The 26,225-nt window shown below is 41.9% G+C and overlaps 1 pseudogene; it reads right to left on the reverse strand.

Moving 5' to 3' along the window:
- Nucleotides 1-203: 203 nt before the first annotated feature.
- The window catches only part of LOC129859508 (trifunctional purine biosynthetic protein adenosine-3-like), a 28,323-nt pseudogene continuing 2,301 nt past the window's right edge, over nucleotides 204-26,225 (reverse strand).

The following is a 26,225-nucleotide window of genomic DNA, read 5'->3' on the forward strand; positions in this document are numbered from 1 at the left end:
GGCTCATTTGCAATTATCCCGGTTTGTCTTCTGCCCTCACCTCCTTAAAATGCATTTGTCGGAGCTTGGCTCCATTGTGCATTGAGGAGATGAGAGGAATCGAGGAAAGACTACTTGAGAAATCAAGGGCATGCCTTAACGTAATAACTGATTGGCTAGGTGAACAAGTGTTTCACCACACATCTTTCACCTTTCCAGTCATTTGTAATTGGTGATTACGTCAAGGGATGCTGAATGTGGCCCAGGTCTGCGTCCTTTCTCCTGAAGTGTACACTTCACTCTCCTTTATACATTTGAAATGATTAGCGTAAGAGGGTGGAAAATCCTAACCAATGCCTACACCAAGGAGTGCAGATAAAGTATAGCGGAGCTAGAGAAAGGTAATTTGTTAATTCAATGTTTTCAGTTGTAACAAGGGAATGTTGTGTGCAACCTAAATACGAACATTAAATGATTCAGTAAATTAGATTTTTTTTAATGTTGGAACACTTGGTATGTTTGTACACCTGTCCCATAACCTAATGAAATGTTCCGAGAACATTCAGAACCGATTTTGGTTTGCAGGGAAGACTGTCATAAGCCTTTCGTTACATTTCAATATAACTTTATTGCATGTTAAGTCTGACGAAGAAGTCTTACTGGTTTGCCGATGAAAACTACAAAAGAAAGTTGTTCAACAGTGCAAGTTTAATGCAAGGGCAGGCAGAAATAGCCGTTTGGGCATTGTCACTAAGTATATGCAGAGAACAACCTTGACTCACTTCATGATAATCATACTACAACGACTGGCCCAGCTGGCATAGCAAACAATATAGATTGACACGTCATGCAATGTCTCGAGGATATACCGAAAATCATAGTTCAAGTACTACTCTAACATTCTTACATAATAGTACCAATGGAATGTGTGCAAAGGGAATGAGTTATTTCGACATTGTAGCAATGGCACAAGGAATGTATCTGGAATAAACCAGTTTGTGGCTACCAGAGATGAGGGAGGGTCTTTGAAGAATTCCATTATAGCCTCGTTGTTTTGACCAAATATCTATTATAAACAATAAGAGGTTGATTTTTGGGAGACATTGCTTACACTAAGGCAATCCATTTACTACACAGGTCAGTAGAGCCACTGCTTTTAAGTAGGGACCAATGTATTCTGAGGTAAGGGGGTAAGATATTTTGGGGATGGGGGCCAGGGTGTGGTGGTACTGTGGTGAGGTTTAGCCCTGTGCGTTTGGGTTCCAGACGATGCGTCCGTCATCCCCCAGGCTCACGCCACCCCCGGCCACCAGCTCCAGGGCGGCAGGGAAGGCCCGGTGCTCCGCCTCCCGGATGCGATCTGATAGGCTCTCCTCAGTATCATTCATCAACACAGGCACTGCTTCCTGAGCAATGATGGCCCCGGCATCAACCTCTTCCTATGGTTGAGAAGGAAGTGAAATATTTAAGTCCTGTCCATAGACAACATTTTTGAAGTAGTCAACTGGGTGAGACTTCCTATGTGTTAAAGGAAGGATCACATAATTCCATCCATCATGAGATCAGCCAATGAATTATACTTGTGATAAAACATTCCATAACTGTAGGTAGCAGTAAATCACAAACATTGGCTTTATACCTATTTAAACAACACACTCCGGGTATGCACCCTTTCAGTAGTAGAAGAACTCCACTTCAAAATGAAGATGACCTCAATGGTAGTGCTCAGACACCATAATGGGACAGATACAAAAGATGCGTCATCCAAGTCTACGGTCCTGTCCCAGAACAACCTCTAGCCTCTAACCCTAGGCACTTATGCATCTGAAAGGACCGGATAGGTGTAGGCAATATGGCTAGAATTCCACCTAATGTATCAGAGAAATCCGAGCTTGTGCTTAACCCTAGAGGTGAGGGGTTACTAGATAAAGCCTTTTCGATCTCAAGATATGGATAACAAACTAAATGTGCATCGATTCTTCTAATGGAAAAATGTTCAACCATGTTCTGCAGTGGACCAGGAAACACAGGATAAGTTTGGCTTTAAGATCTGATCCGAGCTAATTTTTATAACATCTGGTTATGGTTAGTATTGGTAAGCGGAGGCAGGATCTGTTCCAAGTACAGTACTTACAGCCACAAAGTAGCCGGTGACCCGTGCCCCCGCCTGCAGAGCCTGCTTCTGGGCATTCACCCCCTTGAAGGAGGGCAGCAGGGATGGATGGATGTTAAGCAGTTTTCCTACAACACACAAAATATATTATTCACACACACGCACACACACACACACACACACACATCTTTAATAGAATGAAAGCATACCCAAACACACTCCAGTCCAGCTTGATCAAAAAAAAGGAAAATCAGGTGCTCTGAGGGATTTAAAAAAGCATTCCTTAAACCATGTAACTTCAAGGGAGAGCAAGTGAATTTAAGGAATGCTTTTTTGGAACAAATCACTGTTTCTGTGATACAGTGTCATCACAGATAAAACACACAAACCTACTATTGATGCACACACAAAGCTGGGTGATCCTACCTTTCCATTTTCTGACGAAGGACCCTGTGAGGATCCTCATGAAGCCAGCGAGACACACCACCTCCACGTCAAATTCCTCCAGCACGCGGTCAATGGTGCCGTCAAACTCTGCCCGGCTACCATACAGCTTATGGTCAACCACCCGTGTCTGAATGCCGGCTAGAGAGGCTCTTTTGAGGCCCAAGACCCCCGGCCGGTTGGAGATTACCACCACGATTTCTGCTGAGCTGGACGTTCTCTTTGCCTGCTCCATAAGTGCCTGCAGGTTGGTGCCTGACACACACACACACACTTAAGGCAGTGAACACTGGTATACAGATTAAAAACTTAACTGCAATTAGCTATGGGGCACTAGTATCCACTTAACTGCAATTCTACACATGTAGGCTCTACTTAGACAACTTTCACAGTAACGACCATCTGTTGAAATTTGGGTGAACTATCCCTTTAACAATGGACTACAGCAGGGGTCTCCAACAGGTCAATCGCGAGCCACCAGTAGCTCGCAGCCCACCTAGGAGTAGCTCGCCAAACAATTCTTAAAGTAGATGCAATTTTCACATGTTCCACCGCAAACGGGCAAACAACTCAGACACCGCAAGCTCACAGCTACTATCTAATGAACGCAACATTGAGTCTGTGTGGATTTGTGCGTTTTTTTTTAATCGCTCCATGTGTAGCCAGTTTACGTAAAACCGTCTTGTGGGTTGACAAATACTTTCCCCAAAAGCTTTAATTAACTGCAAAGTAGGCTTACCTGGCAGAAGTATATCATGAGTAAATATCTTATTTGCAAACTGTCATGACATGAGCAGCACAGAACCGTGGCTAAACTGGCACATTCCTCACTTGCTATAAATGTACAATAAAAAGGAGAAATATGTTTTTTTATTTAAGCATCGACATGGACTCAGAATCTCGAATTGCGTTGTTCTCCATGAACAATTGTAATTTTAAGAGTGATTAATAAAAGTGAAAAAATTGGGGGGGGGGGTCTGGGATTTTATAGGGCCCCCCTTAGTTGTTTATTAACCGGTATATTGACAGAAAACATTGCATTACTTTCTCTTGTACACCAAGGACCCAGGGAAGTGTTGCAGGAGGGAGGGGGAGAGATAGTGCCCATTTAAACCCCCCCCCCCAAAAAAAGTTACTTGGGACAGATTTAAAAAAGTAGCTCTCATGGTATAAAAAGGTTGGAGACCCTTTGGTAAGCAAGCCAGTGTAGATTTGGCCTTGTGTTATATGTTAATGTTCTGCTGCAAGGTGAATTTCTTACACGGAATGGATTTTGCCTGTGCTTAAATCCATTCCGTTTCTTTTTATCCTGAAAAACTCCTCTCCCTTAACGATTACAAGCATACCCATAACATGATGCAGGCACCATTATGCTTGAAAATACGGGAGAGTGGTACTCAGTGTGTTGTATTGATTATCCAAACATAGCAACTTGTATTCAGGAGAAAAAGTAATATTTCTTTGCCACATTTTGTTCAGTATTACTTTAGTGCCTTTGGAATATTTTTATTCTGTACATGCTTCCTTATTTGCACTTTGTAGTTACTCCACAATACTAACCTAATTGACAATGTTGATCCATCCTCAGTTCTCCCATCACAGCCATTAAATTCTAACTGTTTTTAAGTCAACATTGGCCTCTTGCTGAAATCCCTGAGCAGTTTTCTTCCTCTGTCAACTGAGTTAGGAAGGACGCCAGTATCTTTATAGTGAATTGGCGTATTGATACACAATCCAAAGTGAAATTAATAACATCACCATGATCAAAGGGATATTTTTTTTTTGCATCTACCAATAGATACCATTCTTTGCGAGGCACTGGAAAACCTCACTGGTCTGTGTGGTTAAAATGGTGTTTGAAATTCACTGCTCGACTGAGGGACCTTACAGATAATTGTATGTATAGTGCATTTCGGGAAAGTATTCTGAGTATTTAAGAATAAGGCTATAATGTAACAATTTGGGAAAAGTTAAGGTAACTTTATTAACCTTATTCTTAAATGGATGAAATAATTTCTTCCCCTTCAATCTACAGACAATACCTCAATGACAAAGCAAAAAACAGGTTTAGAAATTTCAGCAAAATTACTACAAATACACAGAAATTCCATATTTACATAAGTATTCAGACCCTTTGCTATGATACTCGAAATTGAGCTCAGGTGCATCTTGTTTCCATTGATCATCCTTGAGAAGCTTCTACAACTGGATTGGAGTCCACCTATGGTAAATTAAATCGGCACATACCTGTCTCTATAACAAAGGTCCAACATTTGACAGTGCATGTCAGAACAAAAACCAAGCCATGAGATTTAAGGAATTGTCCGTAAAGCTCAGAGACAAATTTGTGTCGAGGCACAGATCTGGGGAAGGGTACCAAAACATTGTAGCATTGAAGGTACCCAAGAACAGAGTGGCCTCAATCATTCTTAAAAATGGAAGAAGTTTGGAACCACCAAGACTCTTCCTAGAGCTGGCCACCTGGCCAAACGGGGGAGAAGGGCTTTGGTCAGGGAGGTGACCAAGAACCCAATGGTCTCTCTGACAGAGCTCCAGAGTTCCTCTGTGGAGATGGCAGAACCTGCTAGAAAGATAACCATCTCTGCAGCACTCCACCAATCGGGCCTTTAAGGTAGTGCCCAGATGGAAGCCACTCCTCAGTAAAAGGCACATGCCAAAATGCACCAAAAGGAATCTCAAACCATGAGAAACAAGATTCTCTGGCCTGATGAAACCGAGATTGAACTCGACAATCGTCACATCTGGAGGAAACCTGGCACCATCCCTACGGTGAAGCATGGTGGTGGCAGAATCATGCTCTGGGAATGTTTTTCAGCGGCAGGGACTGGGAGACCAGTCAGGATCGAGGCAAAGAGGAACAGCGCAAAGTACAGGGTTTATCAAGGATCTCTGACTCCAGAGCGCTCAGCACCTCAGGCTGGGGTGAAGGTTCACCCTGCAACAGGACAACGACACAAAGCACACAGCCAAGACAACGCAGGAGTGGCTTCGGGACAAGTCTCTAAATGTCCTTGAGTGGCCCAGCCAGAGCCCAGACATGAACCCGATCGAACATCTCTGGAGAAACCTGAAAATAGCTGTGCAGCAATGCTCCCCATCCAATCTGACTTAGCCTGTGAGGATCTGCAGAGAAGAATGTCCCCAAATACAGGTGTGCCAAGCTTGTAATGTCATACCCAAGAAGACTCGAGGCTGTAATGAGTAAAGGGTCTGAATACTTATGCAAATGTGATTTCAGTGTTTTGATTCGCAAGCATATCTAAAAACTAGTTTTTGCTTTGTCATTATGGGGTAGTGTGTGTAGATTGAGGGGGGAAAACGATTTAATCCATGTTAGAATAAGTCAAGGGGTCTGAATACTTTGAATGCACTGGGTTATTGAGAAGTTGTTCATTTAAAAAAATCATGTCAAACACTATTGCTTATTCAGGCTTGCCATTAGAAAAGGGGTTGAACACTTGACTCGAGACATTACATTTCAGCTTTTCATTTTTTATTAATTTGAGATGGATATATGCATCTCAAAATACACTGACATTAGGTATTATTGCGTGTAGCCAATGACAAAATATAAATTGAATCAATTTTAAATTCAGGCGGTAACAAAATGTGGAAAATGTCAAGGAGCGTGAATACTTTCTGAAGCCACTGTACTTGAGCATAGCTATAGCCATCAGTCTTGTGTTTTTATGGTCATCAATCACTGCGAAGTTTGTCAGGATCACAAGCAGGGTTGCCATTAGACTACTTTGTGAAAATGTATTGGACACGGGTTGCGGGTTTTTGGCCTACTTCCAAACTGTCCCGCGGTCGCCATGGTATTTCCTGTAAAAAAAGATACAGTACCAAGCAAAGGTTGACACACCTACTCATTCCAGGGTTTTTCTTTATTTACTGTTTTCTACATCGTAGAATAATATTGAAGACATCAAAACAATGAAATAACACATATGGAATCATGTAGTAACCAAAAAAGTGTTAAACAAATTAAAATATATTTTATATTTGAGATTCTTCAAATAGCCACCCTTTGCCTTGACAGCTTTGCATTCTCTCAACCAGCTTGAGGTAGTCACCTGGAATACATTTAAATTAACAGGTGTGCCTTGTTAAGTTATTTTGTGGAATTTCTTTCCTTCTTAATGTGTTTGAGCCAATCAGTTGTGTTGTGACAAGGTAAGGGTGGTATACAGAAGATAGCCCTATTTGATAAAAGACCAAGTCCATATTACGGCAAGCACAGCTCAAATAAGCAAAGAGAAATGATAGTCCATCATTACTATAAGATGGCTTCTAATGAGGACCGCCACAGGAAAGGAAGACCCAGAGTTACCAATACTTCAGAGGTTAAGTTCATTAGAGTTAACTGCACACCATATAAATGTTTGAGTTCAAGTAACAGACATCAACAGTTAAGGAGATTGCATGGAAATCAGGCCATCATGGTTGAATTGCAAAGAAAACACTACTAAAGGACACCAATAATAAGACACTTGTTTGGGCCAAGAAACACGAGAAATGGATATTAGACCGGTGGAACTATATCCTTTGGACTGATGAGTACAAATTTGAGGTTTGGCGCCAACAGCCGTGTCTTTGTGACACAGTAGGTGAACGGATGATCACTGCATGTGTGGTTCCCACTGTGAAGCATGGAGGAGGAGGTGTGATGGTGCTTTGCTGGTGACACAGTCTGTGATTTATTTAGAATTCAAAGCATATTTAACCAGCATGGCTACCACAGCATTCTGCAGCGATACACCATCCCATCTGGTTTGCGCTTTGTGGGACTATCATTTGTTTTTCAACAGGACAATGACCCAACACACCTCCAGGCTGTGTACGGGTTTATTAGACCAAGAAGGAGAGTGATGGAGCATATGTCGGAACTCCAAGACGGTTGGAAAAGCATTCCAGGTGAAGCTGGTTGAGAGGATGCCAAGAGTGTGCAAAGTTGTCAAGGCAAAGGGTGGCTACTTTGAAGAATCTCAAAATATATTTTCATTTGTTTACTATAGTTTTGATGTCTTCACTATTATTCTACAATGTGGAACATAGTAAAAATGAAAAACCCTTGAATTAGTAGGTGTGTCTAAACGTTTGACTGGTGCTGTATCTATCAGGCAGTGAGTAGGCTATTAATGAGTGAGTGAGAGATGGGGAGGGCCGGTGGTTGTGCGCCTGTGTGTAGAGCAGCACATGCGCATGTCGTGACAACTTTTTACCAGTTGTAAGTAGGCTATTTATACTGAACTAAAATATTAAAACGCATAATGTAAAGTGTTGGTCCCATTTTTCATGAGCTGAAGTAAAAAATATCCTAGAAATGTTCCATATGCACAAAAAGCACATCTCTCAAATGTTGTGCACAAATGTGTTTACATCCAAGTTTGTGGGTATTTCTCTTCTGCCAAGATAATCCATCCACCTGACAGGTGTGCCATATCAAGAAGATGATTAAACAGCACGATCATTACACAGGTGCACCTTGTGCTAGGGACAATAAAAAGGTCACTACAAAAAAAATTGCAGTTGTCACAAAACAATGCAACAGATGTCTCAAGTTGAGAGCACGTGCAGTTGGCATGCTGACTGCAGGAATGTCCAACGGAGCTTTTGCCAGAGAATGTAATTCTCTGGCATTCTCTACCATAAGCCGCCTCTGTCGTTTTAGAAAATTTGGCAATAGATCCAACCAGCCTCACAACTGCAGACCACGTGTATGGCGTCGTGTGGGCAAGCGGTTTGTTGATGTCAACATTGTGAATAGAGTTCCCCATGGTGGTGGTGAGGTATGGGCAGGTATAAGCTATGGACAATGAATACAATTACATTTTATCAATGGCAATTTGAATGGACAGAGATACAGTGATGAGATTGAGGCCCATTGTCGTGCCATTCCTCCGCCACCATCACCTCATGTTTCAGCATGATAATGCACAGCCCCATGTTCAAGGAAATGTACACAATTCCTGGAAGCTGAAAATGTCCCAGGTTTTTCCATGGCCTGCATACTCACCAGAAATGTTGCGTTTATATTTTTGTGCAGTATAATAACGGCACCATTGACAGAAAATAGTCCAACATTCATTTTTTGAAATTGTTCAAGTGTTTCTTGCACAGATATTGAGATCGTCTGTCCAACTTCGTCACTCAAACTCTCATGTTGGATTTATCTATAGTTATACACATGCGCAAAAGGGATTTATTTACAATTATAAACTGGGTGGTTTGAGCCCTGAATGCTGATTGGTTGAAAGCTGTGGCATAGACTGTGTACAAAAGGTATGACAAAAAAACAGACCTTAGTCGTGATATATTGATCATATACCACACCTCCTTAGGCCTTATTGCTTAATCATAGCAGTCAAAAGTAAAATCGACATCCATTGATAGAAAATGATCTGGCGAGTTTAATAAGGGTGAATTATATTTTCTATTGTGATATTCTTAAGCTCACAATAATTATTTTGATGGAAAACCATTGTTTTTTAGCCGGTTGTCTCGTTACAAATTACACCGCTATTCCTTCTTAACTTGCTCGATAACGTTATGGAAAAAAAGTTTACTGGATAAATGTGACAACTGTTCTTGCTGCGGAAACTATTGTGGGCGGGTTGAGAGGTCATTGGGGCTAGAAATGTTTGCTTAACTTCTTTGGGGTAACCCCTCTTCTCAATTTCCACCTAAAGACATACCCTAATCTAACTGCCTGTAGCTCAGGCCCAGAAGCAAGGATATGAATATTCTTGGTATCATTTGAAAGGAAACACTCTGAATTTTGTGTAAATGTGAATTGAATGTAGGAGAATATAACACAATAGATCTGGTAGAAGAAAATACACATACGTTTTCTGTTTTTTATTGTTGCTGCATCAACTTTCAAATGACCAGCCAAACATATAGATATAATGCTGTGGATGATTTGAATGAAGAACATAAGATGGCAACAATAGCTGAGCAAAGTTTTAGACAGATAACTTCAAAACTGAGCGAGCTACATGACTTTGAGCATGAAGTCACCCAGGTGTCCCACACAAATGTACCCAAGTGGCCGAATTGGTACAGTGATACATTTTGAAGGAAATAACTATATATATAAAATAGATACATGCTATTCTAACACCCCCCCCCAAAAAAAATAATATGTATATATGAAAATAATAAAATAAATAAACAAACAAACAAACAAGGGTAACTATTTACACATTTTCTATTTACAATATTGTATATTTTATAAATAAATAAATAGATACATATTGTGAAGACCCTCAGTCCTCTACACAATATTGTGCTGCTGGTGCCATGGCCCATAGCAGTCTCTTTCTGCTATAAAGCAGATGCTTACTGAACAGGTGATGCAAGTGATGGGGCATTTCCTGTGACAAAGGGCACAACGTTGCCTCCCCACTGTGCCCTTTTTGCCCTGAGGCACATTCATGCCTGCAGAGATGAATCTGGGCAGGTGAACACCACTGGTTGACGGAGCAGAAGGTGCTGCAGTGGACTTGCTGTAGCTAGCAAGCTCCTGGATGAGCAGCTCCCTGAAGGCTAGCTGTGAGATTGGGGGCTGTCTCTATCAATTTCCTCTATAATGTGGGTTAAATCTGTATACCTAGACATTGTTTTAGCTTTTCCTGATTTATTCGCCATAATTTAAATATAAACTTGTTGAAAATGCTATTGAATATGTACTGCTATGCGTAACACTGGTGGCTCCGTCAAGTAGGATTTGCAATGGCGAATGAACCTCTTTTACGCCAGAGTTTACGACAAAGGCTGGTCTTCAAACGTATAACCATTACATATTGCCGTTTACCTCTCAAAGCTAGATTTCAAGATGATCAGTGGTCATTGGGCCAAAATACAGTCAATCAACGATAGACCGGTCCTACCATTGGTGCGCAATGAGGTCATTGTCTGGTGTCTTCAAATCGGTTTGTTTCGGTCAATACGTCCCGGGAATGTATGGTTGTGTTAGTAACAACCAGAGGATTGCAATGAAACCAACCATGACTGGATAAACGTTTGTTTAGTGTGTGTAATTACCACGAACGCTTCGTCCACAGTTGAATGAGAGGGAAATCACGACGCAACCGGTTTACAAATGTTTCGTGTTAGGCTATAAAAATTGATTTTATCAAACAAAACGAACATTCACTGTAGTTAGGACACTTGGCAAGCGATTTTCAAATGGTAAGCGATTTATTTTATTGTTATTTCTGACTTTCGTGACGCTAATGCTTGGTTAGAAAATGCTAGTAATACTTGTGTGTGTGGGGGCCCCGTCCTCAGAAAATCGCATGTTTGCTTTTGCAGTAAACCTTTTTGAAGTCTGACACAGCGGCTGGATTAATAAGACGTTCATCTTTTAAATGATGTAAAATACATGTATTTACAAGAATGTTTAATACAACGAATGGTGTATTTAAAATGTTAGCTCTCTGCAGTTTCACCGGATGTTGGCCTGGTGGGACGTTAGCGTCTCACCTACCCTAGAGAAGTTAACCTGGCAACCCTGGTGCCAACATCAGTTTTATAGCCAATTCTGTTACAGGGATTTGTTGAACGCATGTGCACGCATTACTTGAACATGACGTTTGCTTGTAAAAAGAAAATTGTATACACATCTGTTGACCCTTATCAGGGTTTTCAATTTCAGATATAGTGACACACACCATACACAACACTAACCTGTGCCGAGGACGCCCACCCTGGTCCTCTTGCGGGGGACGGTGCTGCTGTTATCCCCTTGAGACGCTCCATTCTGCATGGGCCCCTGGTCTACTACGCAGGGAGAGGGGCCTAAATGCAGGCTGTGCTTCAGGTTCCTGATCACCACCGGCTCGGGCCCCTTCCCACAAACAAAACTCAGTAAAACGACAAAGATGAATACCACCAATCGCTGAGAGAGTCTTATCTGTGTGTGCATGCGCGCACGTTTGAACCCATCAATACAAAAATTACATTTAATGTGAACATCTGAAGAGCATTTCCTCATTAACCAGATTAACTATGTTGTATAGAATCAGTTTCCTTATCGGTATGTGAGTATACAGAATCCCTAATTCCTGTAGCATTGTTATAAGAGTTTCACTACCCATGCTTTAGCTTGTCTCTCACCAGGCTGCTTGTGGGCCAACGAGCCCACGATCCACGCATCCTCGTGGGCTTGAAGCTGCCTCAGAACCCTCTGGGCGTCCGGAAAGGCCACCACCAGCACAGCCCCAAGGCCACAGTTGAAGGTGCGCCCCATCTCCTCCTCACACAAGCCCCCCTCCTCCTGGAGCCACGAGAACACAGGGGGGGGATGATCCAACGGGATGCGTCTGGGTGGGACATACAGTGCAGCTCACACACACATTCAATATGAAGTAAATACCAACCACAGTTTAGGGCTGACCCCAATTAGTCGACTAGTTGATTGTTTGGTCGTTAGGCTTTTGATCGACCAAGATTATTTAAGTCAAGCAGTAACACACGCATGTTTTTGTGAGTGAACTAATCGATTGCGGAGGCCTAGACTAAAATCCAATTCATGCTTTGCAGAGTGAACAACCTATGCTACACTAGTCACAAACAAGTTTTGGTTTATTTCATTCCATTTACGGGTTTTAGTCATCATCTTTTGTTGTTTGGAGCACTCCTGTCAAATGTTGAGTAAGGACGCGCACACAAAGGTTTATGGGCTACCTGGCCTGTGTGCAAATTTAGGCATATAAACGTGCAGATTTGGGGATCTGCTAGTATTTCTGATTGGATTAACGCACCACCAATAACCTATGGAGCTTCTCAAAGTAATGTTTTCACCTCAAACAGCAAGCAGTCTATTTTTACAATTGTTCCTCAAAACTATTTGAAAAATCTTTCCAGCTCTCCCTTTCGATAACCACTCAGTGTGAAAGAGAAAAATGGCATGCTCTGATCCAATGGAAACGTCAAAATAGACCTACCTAATTACTTATTAGTGCTCGACTTTGACTGAAATAGGTTCGATACTCACTTTGGCCGCTGGTACGGTTTATATTGAGGCGCAGGAGCTCCACAATACTTTTTAATATTCTATAAGAGGAACAGCAGCTCAAGCAGCTGTCTAGTTTGAGAAACAGACGCCTCACAAGTCCTCAACTGGCAGCTTCATTAAATAGTACCCACAAAACACCAGTCTTAGCGTCAACAGTGAAGAGGCGACTCCAGGATGCTGGCCTTCTAGGCAGTGTTCCTCTGTCCAGTGTCTGTGTACTTTTTCCCATCTTAATCTTTTCTATTTATTGGCCAGTCTTGAGATATGGATTTTTCTTTAACTCTGCCTGGAAGGCCAGCATCCCGGAGTCACCTCTTCACTGTTGAGACTGGTGTTTTGTGGGTACTATTTAATGAAGCTGCCAGTTGAGGACTTGTGAGGTGTCTGTTTCTGGGGCCTCCCACTCTTTCTATTCTGGTTAGACAATTTGCTCTGTTCTGTGAAAGGAGTAGTACACAGCACAACTTCAGTTTCTTGGCAATTTCTCGCATGGAATAGCCTTAATTTCTCAGAACAAGAAAAGACTGACGAGTTTCAGAAGAAAGTCCTTTGCTTCTGGCCATTTTGAGCCTGTAATCAAACCCACAAATGCTAATGCTCCAGATACTCAACTAGTCTAAAGGCCAGTTTTATTGCTTCTTTAAAATCAGAATAGTTTTGTTTACAGCTGTGCTAACATAATTGCAAAACGGTTTTCTAATGATCAATTAGCCCTTTAAAATGATAAACTTGGATTAGCTAACACAACGTGCCATTGGAACACAGGAGTGATGGTTGCTGTTAATAATGGCCTCTGTACGCCTACATAGATATTCCATAAATAAAACTAAAAAAGCTGTTTCCAGAAACAATAGTAATTTACAACATGAACAATGTAAAAACTAATTAACACAGAGAGAAATGCATTTGGGGACCTAATATTACTATGAACACCCAACATGATTGATTAACCCATTTATGTCTTCTACAGAGATAAATGTACAAGTAATCTCCTATACTTAATTATTGTTTAGCATTGAAAGCATTGTACACTTTTCACTAAGTGGGAAATATAGTGGCAAAGTAACTGATGTGTTTTTTTAGGTTTGTAAGACTAGTTCTGCATCTTGGAGATGTTAAGAAATTGGCATTCCACGTGAGAAAGGTTGCCGACTCCTCTTGTAGCCTATTACCAGCAACTTCAGGAGAGTAATGGCAGAATCTGCCAAAGCCAGGGTCAGGTTAAGGTGTTTTCCTTTGGTTATCTAGATCTCTGGCACCCTTGAGGCATTTGTCTTATTTCAAAACGGTAAGCATCAGACAAGCTCAAAGCATATAGTTGATTTCATTAAAACAAAAAAACAAAAAGCCTGTCTAAATGGAAAAATATACGTTTAAAAATTGTAACCAATCGATTGGTCAAAAGAGACGACTTTCGGTCAACTAAGATTTTTTGGGGTGGAGACAGCCCTACAACAGAGCAAAACAGCATCAGGTATCTGATATGGACAACTGTTTCATCCTCACATAAACTCAGCAAAAAAAGAAACGTCCATTTTTCAGGGCCCTTTCGTTCAAAGAAAATTCATAAAAATCCAAATAACTTCAAAGATTTTCATTGCAAAGGGTTTAAACACCGTTTCCCATGCTTGCTCAATGAACAATTAATGAACATGCACCTGTGGAACAGTCGTTAACACAGTAACAGCTTACAGACGGTAGGCAATTAAGGTCACAGTTATGCAAACTACTGACTCTGAAAAACACCAAAAGAAATATGCCCAGGGTTCCCGCTCATCTGTGTGAACATGCCTTAGGCATGCTGCAAGGAGAGGCATGAGGACTGCAGATGTGGCCAGGGCAAGAAACTGCAATGTCCGTACTGTGAGACGCCTAAGGCATTGCTACAGGGACAGGACGGACAGCTGATTGTCCTCGCAATGGCAGACCACGTGTAACAACACCTGCACAGGATCGGTACATCCGAACATCACACCTGCGGGACAGGTACAGGATGGCCACAACAACTGCCCGAGTTACACTAGGAACACACAATCCCTCCATCATTGCTAAGACTGTCCGCATTAGGCTGAGAGAGGCTGGACTGAGAGCCTGTAGGCCTGTTGTAAGGCAGTTCCTCACCAGACATCACCAGCAACATCGTCGCCTATGGACACAAACCCAACGTCGCTGGACCAGAAAGGACTGGCAAAAAGTGCTCTTCACTGACGAGTCGCGGTTTTGTCTAACTAGGGGTGATGGTTAGATTTGCGTTTATCGTCGAAGGAATGAGCATTACACCGAGGCCTGTACTCTGGAGTTGGATCGATTTTGGAGGTGGAGGGTCCGTCATGGTCTGAGGCGGTGTGTGACAGCATCATCGGACTGAGCTTGTTGTCATTGCAGGCAATCTCAATGCTGTGCGTTACAGGGAAGACATCCTCCTCCCCATGTGGTACCCTTCCTGCGGGCTCATCCTGACATGACCCTCCAGCATGACAATGCTACCAGCCATACTGCTCGTTCTGTGCGTGATTTCCTTCAAGACAGGAATATCAGTGTTCGGCCATGGCCGGCGAAGAGCCCGGATCTCAATCCCATTGAGCACGTCTGGGACCTGTTGGATCGGAGGGTGAGGGCTAGGGCCATTCCCCCTAGAAATGTCCGGGAACTTGCAGGTGCCTTGGTGGAAGAGTGGGGTCACATCTCACAGCAATAACTGTCAAACCTGGTGCAGTCCATGAGGAGGAGATGCACTGCAGTACTTAATGCAGCTGGTGGCCACACCAGATAATGACTGTTGCTTTTGATTTTGACCCCCCATTTGTTCAAGGACACATTATTCTATTTCTGTTGGTCACGTCTGTGGAACTTGTTCAGTTTATATGTCTCAGTTGTTGAATCTCATGTTCATACAAATATTTACACATGTTAAGTTCACTGAAAATAAACGCAGTTGACAGTGAGAGGACATTTCTTTTTTTGCTGAGCTTACATTGTTTACCACTACACTTTAAAAACATGGGCAATAAGAAGAGTGTGTGTTTCTCTCTCACCCAGGTCAACGGACAGTTCCTGAGGCAGCATTCGGGGGATGTTCTCCAATAGGCCGCCCCCAGTGATGTGGGCATAGCCCTTGATGGCGCCGCTGCGCAGGATTGGCAGGAGCAGGCGGCTGTAGATCTTAGTGGGTGTCAGGAGAACCTCACCTGTCGATCAACACGGGGGAAGACTTTAGACTGGGAAAAGGAACCTCTACGGTGAATTACTTTAATTATGATACATTAGATTCATAGAGCACTTTTCTTGGACCCAGATAAACTTTACAATAATACAATTGAACAGTACAAAAGATTACCAATAGAGACTGGGATAAGACTGGTAACAGGCAGGAAGATCGCACCTTCTGCAGGTGAACCCTACATAGTGGAAAAGATAAATGACCACAAAACTGTCCATTTCCCTCCTTTCAAGAGAAAGTATGAGAGAAGGTTGGGCAGACAAACCCACAGAAATTCTCTCTCAAAGAAACATAAGTTTACTCTGTGTAAGGGCTTATATGATCTCATTAACCTACCCACAGTTTGTCCAGGTTTCCCAAAAGGTGCAGGAGAGCTGTAGGTGACTCCTGCCCTCTCCAGGACCTTCTGGACCAGGCTGAATCCGTTGCTATGCACCCCTGAGGCGGCCACCCCGATGAGCAGGTCCCCGTCGCAGATGTCCCCCAGCCTGGGTAGCAAGGCGCCCCTCTCCACCGCCCCCACACAGAACCCTGCCAGGTCGTACTCTCCGGGGCCGTACACACCGGGCATCTCCGCAGTCTCGCCGCCTGGATGAATGGAAAAACAGTTGTTAACACAAATATATGATCAAAACACACATACATGCAGTTGCAAATGTGCACACACACACACACACACACACACAATGTAGAACCCAGAAATTGATGGCTGGCTCACACCCAACAATAAAGATGGTTTCCAGTGTAGCAGCTAAAACTCTACTTCGTTGTTTTCGCTACACCCCCAGTAAATCAGCCAGCATCTCCACTTTCTTACCGCCTGAACACACAAGATAGTGAGCGCACACACCCATCCTTGCATCTTACAGATGACATCTGACTGCCACACCCTCACCCAGCAGAGCGCAGCCCGCCAAACCGCAGGCCTCGGCCACGCCCCCAATCACAGCGGAGGCCACGCCCACATCCAGACGGCCACAAGAAAAGTAGTCGAGGAAGAAGAGAGGCTCCGCCCCCTGGGCCAGCACGTCGTTGACACACATTGTTGACACACATTGCCACCAGGTCGTGTCCCAGGGTGCTGTGCTGCTGGCATGCCTGAGCAATCTAGAGAAGGCAGAGATGAAGTCATGAAGAGGTTGTAGGATCTTAATGACATTGTGATTCCTGGCATAATCTCTCCTCACCTGCTTAAAACACATTAGCGAAGGAGGTTTAAGGTAGGGACCTTGGACCTTCTCCGCCAATACAGCAGAGTCGGCGAGGAGATGAGATGTGAGGAATCATGGCGTAATTGAGAAACAGCTAAAACATATGCACATGATCCTACATTTCACGAAAAAGAACGAAAAGCCTGTACTTGGAATATGACGCTCCCCAGCTTTATTCCAGCACCAAAATATGCAATACGGCTGCAATGTCGCATATACCGTTTCTGTTTTGAGAAGTCACGCCTACCTTGAGCTTGGTTCCTACGCCGTCTGTCCCAGACACCAGGATGGGGTCGATGAAGCCTGCAGCTTTGAGGTCAAAGAGGCCGGCGAAGCCCCCCAGCTCAAAGTTACACCCTGGTGGACAGGAGGGGAATAAAGGCAACTGTTTACACACAAAGGTCTTTTACAAACAAAGAACACATTGGGGAAAAAGTTTAATACACCAAATAACTAAAAACATTGTATATTTTTTAAATAATATTCTATTCAGTCTAGGATCAAAATAAACATCCGGTTGATGTAAAGGTAACTGGCAAAATAAAGGAAATACCAACATAAAGCGTCTTAATAGGGTGCTGGGCCACCACGAGACGCTAGAACAGATTCAATGCGCCTTGGCATAGATCCTACAAGTGTCTGGAACTCTATTAGAGGGATTCAACACCATTCTTTCACAAAAAATGTCTTCATTGGTGTTTTGTTGGTGTTCCCATTAGTGTTCAATTGGGTTGAGATCTGGTGACTGACACACACACACACACACTTTAAACCCCCTATGCTCCTTTGAGACCCCTCTATCAAAGCCACAGATGCCATGGTAGCCAAATTAAAATGGGCAACCAGGCATTTTTATACATGACTAGAAGCATAATGGGTTGTTAATTAACTCAAGAACCACACCTGTATGGAAGCACCTGCTTTCAATATACTTTGTATCCCTAATTTACTGGGTTTCCTTTGTCTTTTAAATAACTAAATTAATCAATCCATCCATCCGTTCACCCACACATATATTGTAGAAAACTAAATTGAAGCTTCCTGCAGCAATGTGTTTGTAGATCAAATCGAGAAAACTGTGCCATCGCTACAGATTTACTAAAACAGAATTTGGAACAATGTCTACAGGTACAGTATTTCTTAAAGCCCTTGTCACTATAATAAATCATCCAACACCCAAATAAAGTAGACGAGACCTAATTTCTTTTCTCATGTTCATTTCACAAGGAAAGGAAAATAATTGACCTTCTTGGAGCTTCGTAATTAGTTGGATAAGGTGAAATCATGATAGGTTGACTGAGAGACTGCTTTAGTGCAGGGCATGTAATGAAATGCCCAATCCAACTGACCCCTAGTATCTTGTCCATCTAAAAATAGTCTAGATTTAGGGTTTTTCCATAATGCGTATACCAGTGTTGCCCAGTCATTCCACTTATTTGTTCAATTCTAGTACACCTGATTTATCTAAATCAGAGGCTTGATGAATAGTTTGAATAGTTCAAAAAAGGTGGAATTGGAACTGACAGGGTACTCAGCGAGATTTGGGAAACTAATCATATCATAAACGAATCAAATCTTACACAGATCATTACAAGTGGATAGGTATGAGTTTGGGAAAAGCTCTGCAGGCTATCTAGCTAGTAGCTCAGCTGTAGCTGTTCTGATTAAAGGCAATGAGGAGGGGTTGACGTGACTACCTGAGCGAGAGGTGGCCTTGGGAAATGGCTTGATCATGTCTACCAGCCGGTTTCCCGCAGCGATGTCCACTCCGCTGTCCTTATAGGTTAGGCCTCTGCTGGGGGAGGGACACACAGCAAGGGTCATAGGTTATGGTGAGACGACCACCCAATCAGGCTAGAGCTATTTGCCCTCTACCAATGTCAAGTGGTCTCTCAATTCAGCTTCTACCTCACTGTCATGTATAAGAATTACTTTAGGTAGACTACCTACAAATGTTTCTCTTTCCGAAGTCCATCAACCCATTCTTATTAAGGGGTACAAATCATTAGTCATGTGCTAGCTAGGCTAACCTACAGTTTAATGCCTCTCCTTCCAGTTCTCTGCTGCCAATGACTGGAACGAACTACAAAAATCTCTGAAACTGGAAACACTTATCTCCCTCACTAGCTTTAAGCACCAGCTGTCAGAGCAGCTCATAGATTACTGCACCTGTACATAGCCCATCTATAATTTAGCCCAAACAACTACCTCTTTACCTACTGTATTTATTTTGCTCCTTTGCACCCCATTATTTCTAATCTCTACTTTTTTTCTTTTTTTTACTTGCTATATTGTATTTACTTCGCCACCATGGCCTTTTTATATTTTTATTTATTTATATATATATTTTGTTTGCCTTCACCTCCCTTATCTCACCTCACTTGCTCATATTGTATATAGACTTATTTTTCACTGTATTATTGACTGTATGTTTATTTTACTCCATGTGTAACTATGTGTTGTTGTATGTGTCGAACTGCTTTGCTTTATCTTGGCCAGGTCGCAATTGTAAATGAGAACGTGTTCTCAATTTGCCTACCTGGTTAAATAAAGGTGAAAAAAGAAATGTAAAAAAAATGCAGGTTACCAGGTTAACTTCCACCAATCCAACATAACTAGGAACGTTTTTGAAATATGAAAACAAAAAGTCAGACTGGAAATCTACACGGTAACAGTATACCAGATCTGCCTACCCTGTCCAACTTTTATTTTTTTTATTTTTTATTTTTTTATTTAAAAATCAGGCCCTATTCATTTCTGCGTACTTTTAACTCGGATCTCGTACATAGACAGAGAATTGCGTAGTTGGTAAAACGCGCAAAACGCGAGCATGTTGGCAGGTGTGATATACAGAACAAAAATGAGACTAGACAAACTCTACTGGAATGTGAGAGTTCGTAGCAAGTTCATACTAAATGCACATTGTTTCTAGGCAAAATCTACGTGTAAACGACAGACACAGAGGTAGACTTTGTCTAGGGTTAGCCAATACCCCCTCCTGTCAATATGTACTCTAATAAACAAAATGTAGGGTTCTAACCTGAAGATTGTCAAACTATTACAGTGAAATGAATGAGGAGTGTTTCTGTGTGTGTGTGTGTGTGTCCACCCTGTCCCCTCACACACACACACACACACACACACACACACACACACACACACACACACCTGTGCTGGGCGAGGTGGGTGATGGCTCGGTGACCGATGTCACGTCGGTACACAGCTCCCAGGAACCCCACGGCGGCCACGCCCCGATTGGCTGCATGCAGGGCCATCTCCAGGGACGACCTAACAGCGGTGACAGTGAGGACACGCCCCCCGCTAGAGACCACACCCCCTTCCTTCAGCACCGTGCCAGCGTGAAACACATGCACCCCCATCTCCTCCACCTGAGACAGACCTGAGAGAGAGTAGAGGGAGTGATGGAGAGAATGAGAGAGATATATGGAGGAAGAGGGGGAGTGTGCATGAGAGGTACGGGGGGGGGGTGCAGGAATTGGAGATAAGGGGGTCCCTAACCTCCCCCTACTTTAAATCAGTTTTATGCAAAAATTCTAAAATCTGCATTAATTTTTTCTTGCATTTTCCCCACCAGAGATACATTTCCATAAAAGGCTGTGCATAATGACGTCGTGTACAAAAGTAATTTCTGCGGTTGAATTCCCATGTACCAAATAAAACATACAAGTTAAATTGGTTTCCTTTGCAATTTCAACTCGGATGGTTGTGTCATAATAAATGTGTATATCGCAAATAGGCACACTGGTCTTGGCTCATGCACTCATTATAGAACAGCTCGCAGATAAAGTGCTGGTATAACCTACATGAGATTATTATGAAAACAAAGGGGGGAAAATACTATTTTTATTTGTCAAACAGCAGCCAAGGATCAATCGTCATGTCACCAGAAGAATATATTTATTGGAAAGTAGCATCAAACACATCACCATGCACTTTCACCACCCTGTGAAGTTCATCGCTTAATTCTACTTTTTCACTCAGGGCCCCCCCTTCCAGGATTACAAGATATCTGAGCTAAAAAACATTAGCTGACATGGGCTAGTTGATCTGGACATTTCTAACAAGATATAAAATAGCTCTTAGGTATGCAGTGACTAACGTGACAAGAGGAATTAGTGATGCACTACCCAATTTCCAAATTGCACCTTTTGCATTCTACTACAACTCTCAAGAGAACATTTAAAGCTGGACTGAGTTCCTTAAAATAAATGAGTTACAGTACCTGTCAAAAGTTGGGACACCTATTCATTCAATTTTTGTATTTAAAAAAAAAAACTATTTTCAACATTGTAGAATAATAGTGAAGAGATCAAAACTTTTAAATAACATATAGAATTATGTAGTAACCAACAACAAAAAAGTGTTAAATCAATATATTTTATATTTGAGATTCATCAAAGTAGCAACCCTTTGCCTTGATGACAGCTTTGCACTCTTGGCATTCTCTCAACCAGCTTCATGAGGTAGTCACCTGGAATGCATTTCAATTAACAGGTGTGCCTTGCTAAAAGTACATTTGTAATTTCTTTCCTTTTAATAAATTTGAGCTAATCAGTTGTGTTGTGACAAGGTAGGGGTGGTATACAGAAGATATACCTATTTGGTAAAAGACCATATTATGGCAAGAACGGCTCAAATAAGAAGAGAGAAACTACAGTCCATCATTACTTTAAGACATGAATTTTCAGTCAACCCGGTGCAGTCGCAAAAACCATCAGGCGCTATGATCAGGGATGCAAACTGGTGAGGGCCCAAAAAAAGGTGACATTTTTTGTACTGAAACATGCAAAGAAAATCCCTGCTAGGGGGAAATGCAGGTTGTAATTAATCAAACAAAGAATATGATCTACATGATCAGTCTGTGTGCAAAATAAAGTGGATAATTAATGTGAACCTACCTCACAGCTAAAAAAAATGTAAAGAAAGCAATCAATGTTATTTGTTGTCTAGACTTTACTGCAAATGATTCAAGTCTTGAGACACACACACCTAAATATTGCACTTGGGAACAATACACTAATATTGGAGGTAGCCATGACAGCCTTTATAATAGAACGCTTGTGACCACACACACACACACACATTGCACTTGGGAACAATACATCTTAAGTAGAAATATAATGAAACAGGCATTCTGTTTGCTCTATTATAGCGGCCACTATAGTAGATGTCGATCAAGTGCACAAGACCACATGTGTGCAAAAACAACCTTCACTGAGTAAATAATTAATTAATCACCCCTTCACCCACACGTGTTACTGTCAAGTTCAACACAAAAGCAATATCTTTGGGCTACACTGCACATTATTACAATGTACACTTTCTGCCTGCAGACATCTTTTCTACAAAGTGCCAGCAGAGCATGATACCCTTTGTTTGCATAACTGATCTCTTTCAGGCAGAATATACACCTGGCATACACCTTTTAATCCACTGTATTGATAAAGTGAGAAAGAGGGAAAGTGTGTGGCGTTCCTTCCACCTCTATAGTGGCATCCAGCTTTAGCCAGGCACCAGCTACACTTGTTTAACAAGCAACGCCTTATTTTCACCTACTGTAATTCTCTCATTCTGAAAATTAACCGCATACTGTACATGGAACACAGTTCACAGAGAGTATGTTAGCTAGTTAACATTTCACAGATTGCCTGGGTCCAGTAAGCAACTAACGCGTTATACAACTCCTTTCCGTTTCTCAAGCGTTATAACATTACAGTACCTGGACACCTACAGCACAGGAAGGCCAAAAAGATCATCAAGGACATCAACCACCCGAGCCACTGCCTGTTCACCCCGCTATCATCCAGAAGCGAGGTCAGTACAGGTGCATCAAAGCTGGGACCGAGACTGAGAAACAGCTTTCTCAAGGCCATCAGACTGTTAAACAGCCATCACTAGCACAGAGGCTGCTGCCAATAGGCATAGACTAGAAATCACTGCCACTAAGAAATGGAACACAAGTCACTAATAATGTTTACATATCTGCCATTACTCATCTCATATGTATATACTGTACTCTATACTATATCTTAGTCCGTTCCGCGCAGACGTCACTCGTCCATATGTATATAGTCTTAATTCATTCCTACCTAGGTGTGTACATGTGTAATTTGTTAGATATTACTGCACTGTCGGCGCTAGAAGCACAAGCATTTCACTACACCCGCAATAACATCTGTTATTCACGTGTATGTGACCAATAAAATTTGATACGAGTTAATACTATAGCAAATTGGTTACTAATGTGAGCTCATCTGATGTAACGTTTGCTTTCTGACTATTAGCCAGCTAATTTTCACACCATAAACTAAATTATTTGATCAGTTAAGCAAGATATCTAACTTCTTTGGGGTAGGGGGCAGCATTTTCACGTCCGGATGAAAAGCATGTCCAGAGTAACCGGCCTGCTACAAAGCCATAAAAGCTCGAATATGCATATTATTAGTATATTTGGATTGAGAAACTTCAGAGTGTTTTCTAGCTGTTTGAATGATGTCTATGAGTATAACAGAACTCATATGGCAAGCAAAAACCTGAGAAAAAAATCCAACAAGGAAGAGGGAAATCTGAGGATGGTCGATATTCAACTCGGCTCCTATTGAAGATAGTGGGATATTGGTAATGTTGCACTTCCTAAGGCTTCCACTAGATGTCAGTCTTTAGAACCTTGTCTGATGCTTCTACTGTGAAATGGGGCCGAAAGAGAAGGGAATGAGTAGGGTCTGCCATGAGCTGACCATGCGCCTTCACATGAGGGAGCTCTGTTCCATCGCACTTCTGAAGACAATGGAATTCTCCGGTTGGAACATTATTGAAGATTTGTTAAAAACATCCTATAGATTGATTCAATACATCGTTTGACATGTTTCTACTGACTGTTACGGAACTTTTCAACATTGTCTGCTTTTAGTGAACGCGCTTCGTGACTTTGGATTTGTTTACCAAACGCGCTAACAAAAGTAACTATTTCAACATAAATGTTGGACATTACCGAACAAAACAAACATTTCTTGTGGAAGTGGGAGTCCTGGGAGTGCATTCCGACGAAGATCAGCAAAAGTAAGTGAAGATTTATAATGCCATTTATGACTTTTGTCGACTGCATAATATGGCGGATATATTTGTGTCTTGATTGGGCTCTGAGCTTTTGAAATCTGACAGTGGTTGCATTAAGGAGAAGTGCATCTAAAATTCCATGCATAACAGTTGTATCTTTTAGCAATGTTTGAGTATTCCTGTAAATTGATGTGGCTCTGTGCAAAATCAAAGGATGTTTTGGAACTTCTGAACGTAAGGCGCCAATGTAAACTCAGATTTTTGGATATAAATATGAACTTTACCGAACAAAACATACATGTATTGTGTAACATGAAGTCCTATGAGTGTCATCTGATGAAGATCAAAGGTTAGTGATTCATTTTATCTATATTTCTGCTTTTTGTGAATCCTCTTTGGCTGGAAAGAGTTATTCTGTGAATAGGCACTCACCTAACATATTCGTTTGGTTTTCTTTCTTCGTAAAGCCTTTTTGAAATCAGACACTGTGGCTGGATTTACAAGTGTATCTTTAAAATGGTGTAAAATACATGTATGTTTGAGGAATTTTAAATTATGGGATTTCTGTTGTTTTGAATTTGGCGCCCTGCAGTTTCACTGGCTGTTGAAGTGGTGGGACGCTACCGTCCCACATACCATAGAGAGGTTAACAATGCTAACAATACTTGTTCCACCACACTTTCTCCATCACCTCAAACTTTCCAAATGCCAGTTGTTTTTCAGTTAGTTCATGGATTATGCTTCATCATCTTCTCACCCCTGTCTCCGTGGTCAAGCTTCTCACCTACCTCTTCGTTATTGTTCAGGGGACATATTGCTGTAAGTTAACTTGCAAACTGCCTTTCCAGACCGCGCGCTGCTTTAACTAGCATATTGATTTCAAAGCTGTCAAGGCAAAGCGTGGCTACTTTGAAGAATCTCAAAATATATTTGAATTTGTTCAACACTTTTTTGGTTACATGATTCCATACGTTTTATTTCATAGTTTTGATGGCTTCACTATTAATCTACAATTTAGAAAATAGAAAAAAGAAAGAAAAATCTTTGAATGAGTAGGTGTCCAAACTTGACTGGTACTGTGTGTTATGTTAATGAACAGAAAGTGATTTTCTTTCAAAAACAAGGCCATTTCTAAGTGACCCCAAACTTTTGAACGGTTGTGTGTGTGTGTGTGTGTGTGTGTGTGTGTGTGTGTGTGTGTGTGTGTGTGTGTGTGTGTGTGTGTGTGTGTGTGTGTACACATACAGTTGAAGTCGGAAGTTAACATACACCTTAGCCAAATACATTTAAACTCAGTTTCACAATTCCTGACATTTAATCCTAGTAAGAATTCCCTGTCTTAGGTCAGTTAGGATCACCACTTTATTTTAAGAATGTGAAATGTCACAATAATAGCAGAGAGAATGATTTATTTCAGCTTTTATTTCTTTCACATTCCCAGTGGGTCAGAAGTTTACATACACTCAATTAGTATTTGGTAGCATTGCCTTTAAATTGTTTAAGTTGGGTCAAACATTTCGAGTAGCCTTCCACAAGCATCCCACAATAAGTTGGGTGAATTCTGGCCCATTCCTCCTGACAGAGCTGGTGTAACGGAGTCAGGTTTGTAGGCCTCCTTGCTTGCACACGCTTTTTCAGTTCTGCCCACAAATGTTCTATATGATTCAGGTTAGGGCTTTGTGATGGCCACTCCAATACCTTGACTTTGTGGTCCTTAAGCCATTTTGTCACAACTCTGGAAGTATGCTTGGGGTCATTGTCCATTTGGAAGACCCATTTGGGACCAAGCTTTAACTTCCTGACTGATGTCTTCAAATGTTGCTTCAATATATCCACAATTTTACTCCCTCATGATGCCATCTATTTTGCAAAGTGCACCAGTCTCTCCTGAAGCTAAGCACTCCCAACAACATGATGCTGCCACCCCCGTGATTCACGGTTGGGATGGTGTTCTTCAGCTTGCAAGCGTCTCCCTTTTTCCTCCAAACATAATGATGGTCATTATGGCCAACCAGTTCTATTTTTGTTTCATCAGACCAGAGGACATTTCTCTAAAAAGTACAATCTTTGTCCCCATGTGCAGTTGCAAACCGTAGTCTGGATTTATTATGGAGGATTTGGTGCAGTGGCTTCTTC

Source organism: Salvelinus fontinalis, chromosome 7, assembly GCF_029448725.1.
Source record: "Salvelinus fontinalis isolate EN_2023a chromosome 7, ASM2944872v1, whole genome shotgun sequence".
In the NCBI taxonomy this organism is placed as follows: domain Eukaryota; kingdom Metazoa; phylum Chordata; class Actinopteri; order Salmoniformes; family Salmonidae; genus Salvelinus; species Salvelinus fontinalis.